This window comes from Nannospalax galili, unplaced genomic scaffold (assembly GCF_000622305.1).
Source record: "Nannospalax galili isolate Female #2095 unplaced genomic scaffold, S.galili_v1.0 scaffold995, whole genome shotgun sequence".
In the NCBI taxonomy this organism is placed as follows: Eukaryota; Metazoa; Chordata; class Mammalia; order Rodentia; family Spalacidae; genus Nannospalax; species Nannospalax galili.
In genome coordinates, this window is record NW_008337291.1 from 270,098 (window position 1) to 277,084 (window position 6,987).

The window sequence follows — 6,987 nt, forward strand, 5'->3', positions numbered from 1 at the left end:
CTCCTTGGCCTCCTTGATCAAGAGGACAGGTGACCCACCACAATTACAGGACATTTTGAGAGATGCTCATAGTCCCCTGGAACTAATCGACCTAGGAGGGCAAGGAGCAAAAAGTGTCCTTTGTGTCTACAGCCATACCACCCTGAACGTGCCTGATTTTGTCTGAAAAACTTTTTAATTGATTTTTTATTGGTGGGATTTTTGTTGTTGTTTTGGTTTTGCTTTGTTTGTTTGTTTGGTTGGTTGGTTGGTTTTGAAACAGGATCTTGCTGTATAGCCCAAGCTGGCTTTGAAGTTACTAGGCAGCCCAGGCTTCCCTTGAACTTTTTCAGCCCTCCTGTCTGGGATTATAGCCTTTTTGATTTACAACAGCCTGTAACTCCAGGGGATCTAGTGCCCTCTGTAGGCACTGCACTCATACACACACACACACACACACACACACACACACACACTCACATCTGTACTTAAATATTTTAATTACTATTTTTAAATTTTGTGTGTATGAGTGTATTGCCTACATGTGTGTAAGTGCACCTTTGTCATGCAATGCCTGCAGAGGCCAGAAGTGGGCACTGGATTCCCCTGGAACTGGAGTTATGGATAATTGTTAGCTGCCAGGTGGGTGCTGGGATTTGAACCTGGGTCTTCTGCAAGAATAACCAGTGTTCTTAACAGCTGAACCCTCTCACCAGCCCCTACATCTGTACTTAAATGAAAGTACATCTGAAAAAAAAAATGAAAAAAAGATTATCATATGACACTCTTTCTTTGTTCTACTAATATGATGAATTGTCATGGATTTACAATTTGTACTTGAGCTAGAACACTTGGTTAGGGTTTTAAAAAATATTTTATTATTTTTATTTTATGTGTATGAGTGTATTGCCTGCATGTATGTGAGTGCACCCGTGTCATGCAATGCCACGGAGGTCAAAAGAAGATGTTGAATTCCCCCGGAACTGGAGTTAAGGATGGTTTGTAGCCAACATATGGGTGCTGGGAATTGAACTTGGGTCCTCTGCAAGAGTAGTCAGTGCTCTTAACCACTGAGCCATCTTTCCAGCCCCAGTTGTTTTTGTTTGTTTTGTTTTTTTAGTATTCTACTGGGATGGCTCAGTGCCTAAAAAGCGCTGGCTACTCTACCAGAAGACCTGGATTCAGTTCCTAGTACCCACATGGTAGCTAACAGCCATCCATAACTCCAGTTCCAGGGGATCAGATGACCTTTTCTGGCCTCCCTGGGCACTGCACACACAGATGTACTTATTATATACATTCAGTTGCAACACCCATACACATAACTCACTATGTAGACCAGACTGGCCTCAAACTCACAAAGATCTGCCTGCCTCTGCCTCCCACCCCATTCACCTAGTGATATGTACAAAGGAAGGAAAAAGAACAAAGAACTAAATCAGTTAATTGATTCCATAAATATTTACAGAGCAGCAAGATCAAAGAATCCATCTTTAATTGAGTGATTAAGAGTGATTACGAAACTGGTCAGAATGCAGAGTAATTAACAGGGATTATACAATTTGGTCAAGGGATTTTTAAGATAAATTTGGCCATTTCCTGGCATGGTGGGAAGAGGACTTTTATGTGAATTATAAACTCATTAATGTTTCCTAAAATACAGGGTGTTAGATATAGAGGGACTTTTTTAAATTTGTTTTTATTGAATTTCTGTGTATTTTATACAGAACATCTCAAACAATCTCAATCATCTTTATACCTCCATCCCCATCAGCACCCTCCCATAGCCCCCTTACCCCACTGGAGCCCATATACTCTGTCATCCCTGTTAAGGTCCACTGTGTCAAGTCAGTGTCCCCAGACGTTCCCCAGTGCAAGTCCATCTACTGAGGTCTAGTCAGCCTATCTAGAATCCTTTGTTTTAGGAAGATGACCTCTTCTTCCCCTAACAACAATCAGTTGCCAATATTTCCTCAGATAATATTGAGGTCTGCTGTTTATTTTCCCAGTTCTATGCTGGGGTTTTTGTTTTTTTTTTTTTTTTTGGTCTTTTTGAAGCAGGGTCTCCCTGTAGCCCCAGCTGTCCTGGAACTCACTATGTAGACCAGGCTGGCCTTGAACTCACAGAGATCCACCTGCCTCTGCCTCCCAAGTGCGGGGACTACAGGCATGCACAACTACGCCTGGCTCTATGCTGGGTTTTTGTCTGCCTGATTTTGCATGGGACTAGTGTATACTGACACTATTGCCATAGAATCATATGAGCAGGTTCCCAGGAGCTTGTAGGACTCTGTTTCGATATGGTCATTCACTTCCTCCCTGGCTCTTACAATCTTTCCACCCCTTCTTCCACAATGGTCCCTGAGCCTTGGGTGGGTGAAGTTTAATATAGGAGTCCTGTCCAAGGACTGACATTCAGCAGGCTCTTAATCTCTATGCTTTGGCCATTTGTGACCTTTTGTATTCCTTGCCCTCTGCTGCATGAGGGAGCTTCATTAATGAGAACTGAGAGATCTATCAGTGTCCTCATCTTTACCACTGTTCTATGTTCCATGAGCCTTAGGTGTAGATGTTGCATTGTAGATGTGTCCCTTTAGGCCTAGGCAATTCATAAACGATGTCTGTGTGTGACCAGTTATAGTACTTGGTAATAGTCTCTGGTGCAAAATGAGCTTCTTTGATGAGTGCTGACTGTGATATTTGTCTTTAAATATAAGGATATATATTTTGTACATAGTCAGAAATCACATCAGTCAAGGGATGTGACTTGAGTTTCCTCCCATTGAGTGGGCTTTTAGTCCAATTAGGTAACTGTTGATTGCCCCCCACAATAGAAGTGCTACTGCTGCACCAATGTCATAAGCTGTGCTGGCCATTATGTGGTTATTTGGTCTTGAAGCTGATATTGGACCATTGATTGATGTTTTCCCTTGGCACCTTCATAGGGCTTTCCAAAGCTATGAGAGCTAGGCTTCAGGGGAAGTGGTTTCAAGTCAGCTGCAGCTCTATTGCTCCAAATCCTATGTCCAAAGTACATTCTGTCTTCAGCAGTAGGGTCTTACGTTCAAGTTCTGGGAGGCCATCAAGGTATTATCAAGGGAGAAATGGGTAAAATGGGAAACTTTAAATGGGGAAACCATGGCAGAAGGGTTAGACAGTGAGAGAGAGAGGAGAGATAAATAATGCCTAGCTAATTTTTTTAAAAAAGAGGAGGGAATCATATTAGTCCAACAGCCTAATGACAAATTACACATGCATTATCTCTACGTGAGTCCATGTGTCTAGCTAAAGGCTACATAACAAGAAACAGTGCTGGGGTAATCCAAGAGACTCCCAAAAGATTTATTTTTAAATTTTTTTATTTATTTTATTATTTGTGTATGAGTGTTTTGACCCATGTAGGTAAGTGCACCATTTCTCCAGCCCACATTATTTTTATTTCATGTTTATGAGGTTTTTTTTGTCTGCATGTATATATACATATATACATATATATGTGTGTATATATACATATATATGGCACCATGTATGTACCTTATGCCTGAGGAGGCCAAATGAGGGTCTTGATTCCCCTAAAATTCAAGTTACCGGTGTTTGTGAGTCACCTGATGTGGGTCCTGGGAACTGACCTGTTTTCTCTGAAGGAGTAGCAAATACTCTTAACTGCTGAGCTTCCCGCAAGGCTGAAAACTTCTAATAAAGATTTCTTAGAAACCTGAAAATGAGTGCCATGTTAAGACCCTAACATTCAGCTGCTGTGAGAAATGGCATTTCTTAAGACATTTTTCCTAACATCTAGGCTTACAAATGGCCTTGCCGGAGGCTTCTCCCTATTTTGGTTTTTGCGACAGCTTATCATGGCTTTTTAAAGCCATTCTTTGGACTGTAGGACTATTTGAGATCCTGTGCAATGTTTTGTTTTGTTTTGTTTCTTGAGAGAGAGAGAAACTGAGATAAGTGATTTATTCCTCCCTTTAGGCTAACCCTCCATAATGCTTTACCTCTTTAACTATTTAACTGTGGTTCTCTTCAGGAGAAAGTATGCCCCTGCCACACAGCTGAGCTAACCAGCAGTAAAGTATGATAGATTTCTTGAAGTGTGGCCTCTTTAGTCTTGAGAAAAGAGATGGGGCCTGAATGTACTTCTGTGGCTACCACATACTTCCAGATTCCTGTGATTGTGGAGCACACACACACACACACACACACACACACACACACACAGAGTTCTAAGACTAGTAATTTTCATATATACCATCAAAAACTCTCAATCGGAAAAAAATTGTAATTTAATCTTTAAAAAAACACAAGGCCATAGTTCTGCTAAAATTTATGCTCCCTTTAAATAATAGAACATAGACTTTCATTCTGACATTTCCCTTGTGGGTTGCCTTAATTTAAATCCTCTCTAAGATTTAAAATCTGCATACCTAGAGGGTTCTTCCCAGGGAACCTCTTCTAGGACAAATAGGACATCTGTTTTAAAAAATAACCTCCCTCCCCATTTCCACACTAAAAAGGTACCAGCTACTTTTAACTCTAAAACTTAAAAAAGTTTCAGTTTCAAAAGATTCTCTATCAGCTGGCATCATCTGTAATGCATGTATATAAAAAATTACTGCATAAAAGCAATCACAACATAAAAAATTGAAACAAGTTACTATATCAAGAATATTGTTATTTAATTGCTCTTATTAATTTTATGAAATAAAACATTTAGAAAGCCTGAATTTCTTCTAAGTTAAACAGTCATTTATTATTTTGAAAATATTGATAGAGCGAACTAAAAATTATTACATTCTTTTTAATTCTTGTGTAGACATCTGTATTATTATTGAGTCAGCTTTGGGTTTTAATAGTGATTTAGCTCTAAGTGTGAAGAAACACTGGAGGGTTCTACTTTTTAACAAATTACATTGTGATTAGAGTTAAGGGCTTTGAGCCACCTATTGAGTATAATTATTTCTGTATACCAAAATTACTTGGTGTGATATTGCTTTTTAATAGCATTCAGCTATGCTATTTTAAATTCTTCTCAAAATACTGGTTTCTAAATATATGTTTTTAAAGTGTCTATCTACCAGGAAAAAAATCCCACACTGTCATCTTCCTGTTTGCAGGTTTTTTTTTTTGGTCTTTTTGAGACAGGGTCTCCCTGTAGCCCCAGCTGTCCTAGAACTCACTATGTAGACCAGGCTGGCCTTGAACTCACAGAGATCTGCCTGCCTCTGCCTCCCGAGTGCTGGGACTACAGGCGTGCACCACCACGCCCAGCATGTTTGAAGATTTTATCTGGAAAAAAATTGTTTTGTCCAACCAGGTTGGCTTCAAGCTCATAACCTTCCTTCCTTAGGCTGCACCATCATACCTGCTGTCTCAATTTTATCATTAAAAATAGGTCAAAAATAATTTTGATCTTCAACTAAATCTTCCCTCAATATTAAAAGCTGTAATACTTAGCTTTAGCTCTATATTTTCATGTCACATGCCTCAAGACTTTGAAATGGTACCTAGTAATACTACCCTGCTAAACTTTTATAAAAAGCTTTTGTGTTATCTCCCCCTCCTATTTAAAGCTACAAACACCTTCTGATCCACTGAGCCATCTTCCTAGCTCTAATTCCAGTTCTTGATCTCTGCTTCAGCTGTGATATCTGAGCTCCTTGCCTCTGCCATCATGGGCATCTACCCTCTGAAATTGTAAGCCAAAATAAAGTTTTCCTTATTTCTTTTGGTCATGGTATTCTATCCCAGCAACAGAAAAGTAACTGATACAGCTATAACCCAAGCTAGCCTTGAACTTTCTATGTAACTAAGGATGACCTTGAACTCTATGTAGTTGAGGATGATTCTCCAGCCTCCACCTTATAAGTACTAAGATTACATGCTTGTGCCACCATGCCTACCTAGTTTATCAGGGGTAAGGATTGAATTCAGGGTTTCATCAAGACAATCAGTCTAGATCATGTTATTCTTTCTTTTTTTTTTTTTTTTTTGGTCTTTTTGAGACAGGGTCTCCCTATAGCCCTAGCTGGCCTGGAACTCAATACGTTAGACCAGGTTGGCCTCAAACTCACAGAGATCCACCTGCCTCTGCCTCCCAAGTGCTGGGATTAAAGGTATGTGCCACCACGCCCATCTTGATCATGTTACTCTTAATAGCATAACCAATCCAAGGTTTTTATAATAAACTTCCTATTAAAAATCCAAATCTACACTTTTCTTTTTAATTTCATTCAGCATTTGAAACTCATCTTTTAGGTTTGTGTCTTTCTTTTTTCTCATTGAATAGTCAAGCAGATTCTATATCTGTCTTTTTCTTCAGTCATTCTCCATATTAATTTCTTCTTTTTAAATATAAGAATCATTATGGTATAATTTATCTAGGTAAATTAGTCTGTTTTGTTTTTTTTTTGTGTGTGTGTGTTTTTTTTTAAGTTTTTAAAATTTTTTGCTGTGCGAGTATGGGAATGACAAGACTCAGTAGTTAAGAGCACTGGTTACTCCTAAAGAAGTCCTAGATTTAGATTCCAGCATCCACATGGCAACTAACAACCATCTGTAACTCTAGTTCCATTGGATCCAACATCCTCTTCTGGCCTCTATGAGCACTGCACACATTTGATGCACTTACATGCATGCAGGCAAAACACTCATACACATAAAATAAAAATAAATAAATAAAAACTTCATTTAGGAACTTATTTCAACAAGAACAATTTAGAAAGGGCCATTGGGTTAGTATGAAAATGGTTGAATGAAAAAGCACCACAGACCTAGAATCTCATACCAATTTTCCATCAGTTAGCTGTGGTTGAAATAATTTGATATTTCTGTACTTACTCTTTCTTTAGAAAATATGTATGATTTGGAGTTTATTTTGCATTTAAATTACAAAATTTTATTCTATATAGGTAAGGCATTTATTGCTGTGTTTTTGAAGAGAAAAAATTTTAATATGAAATCAGTATAAAATTTATATCTGGGGTCAGCTATCTTTAAGTATAA

The 6,987-nt window shown here is 38.6% G+C and overlaps 1 protein-coding gene across 4 annotated transcripts in view; it reads left to right on the plus strand.

Annotated features, from left to right (window-relative positions):
• The window catches only part of Zranb3 (zinc finger RANBP2-type containing 3), a 245,878-nt gene that overhangs the window by 94,316 nt on the left and 144,575 nt on the right, over positions 1–6,987 (plus strand). The gene's annotated exons all lie outside the window — the stretch shown is intronic.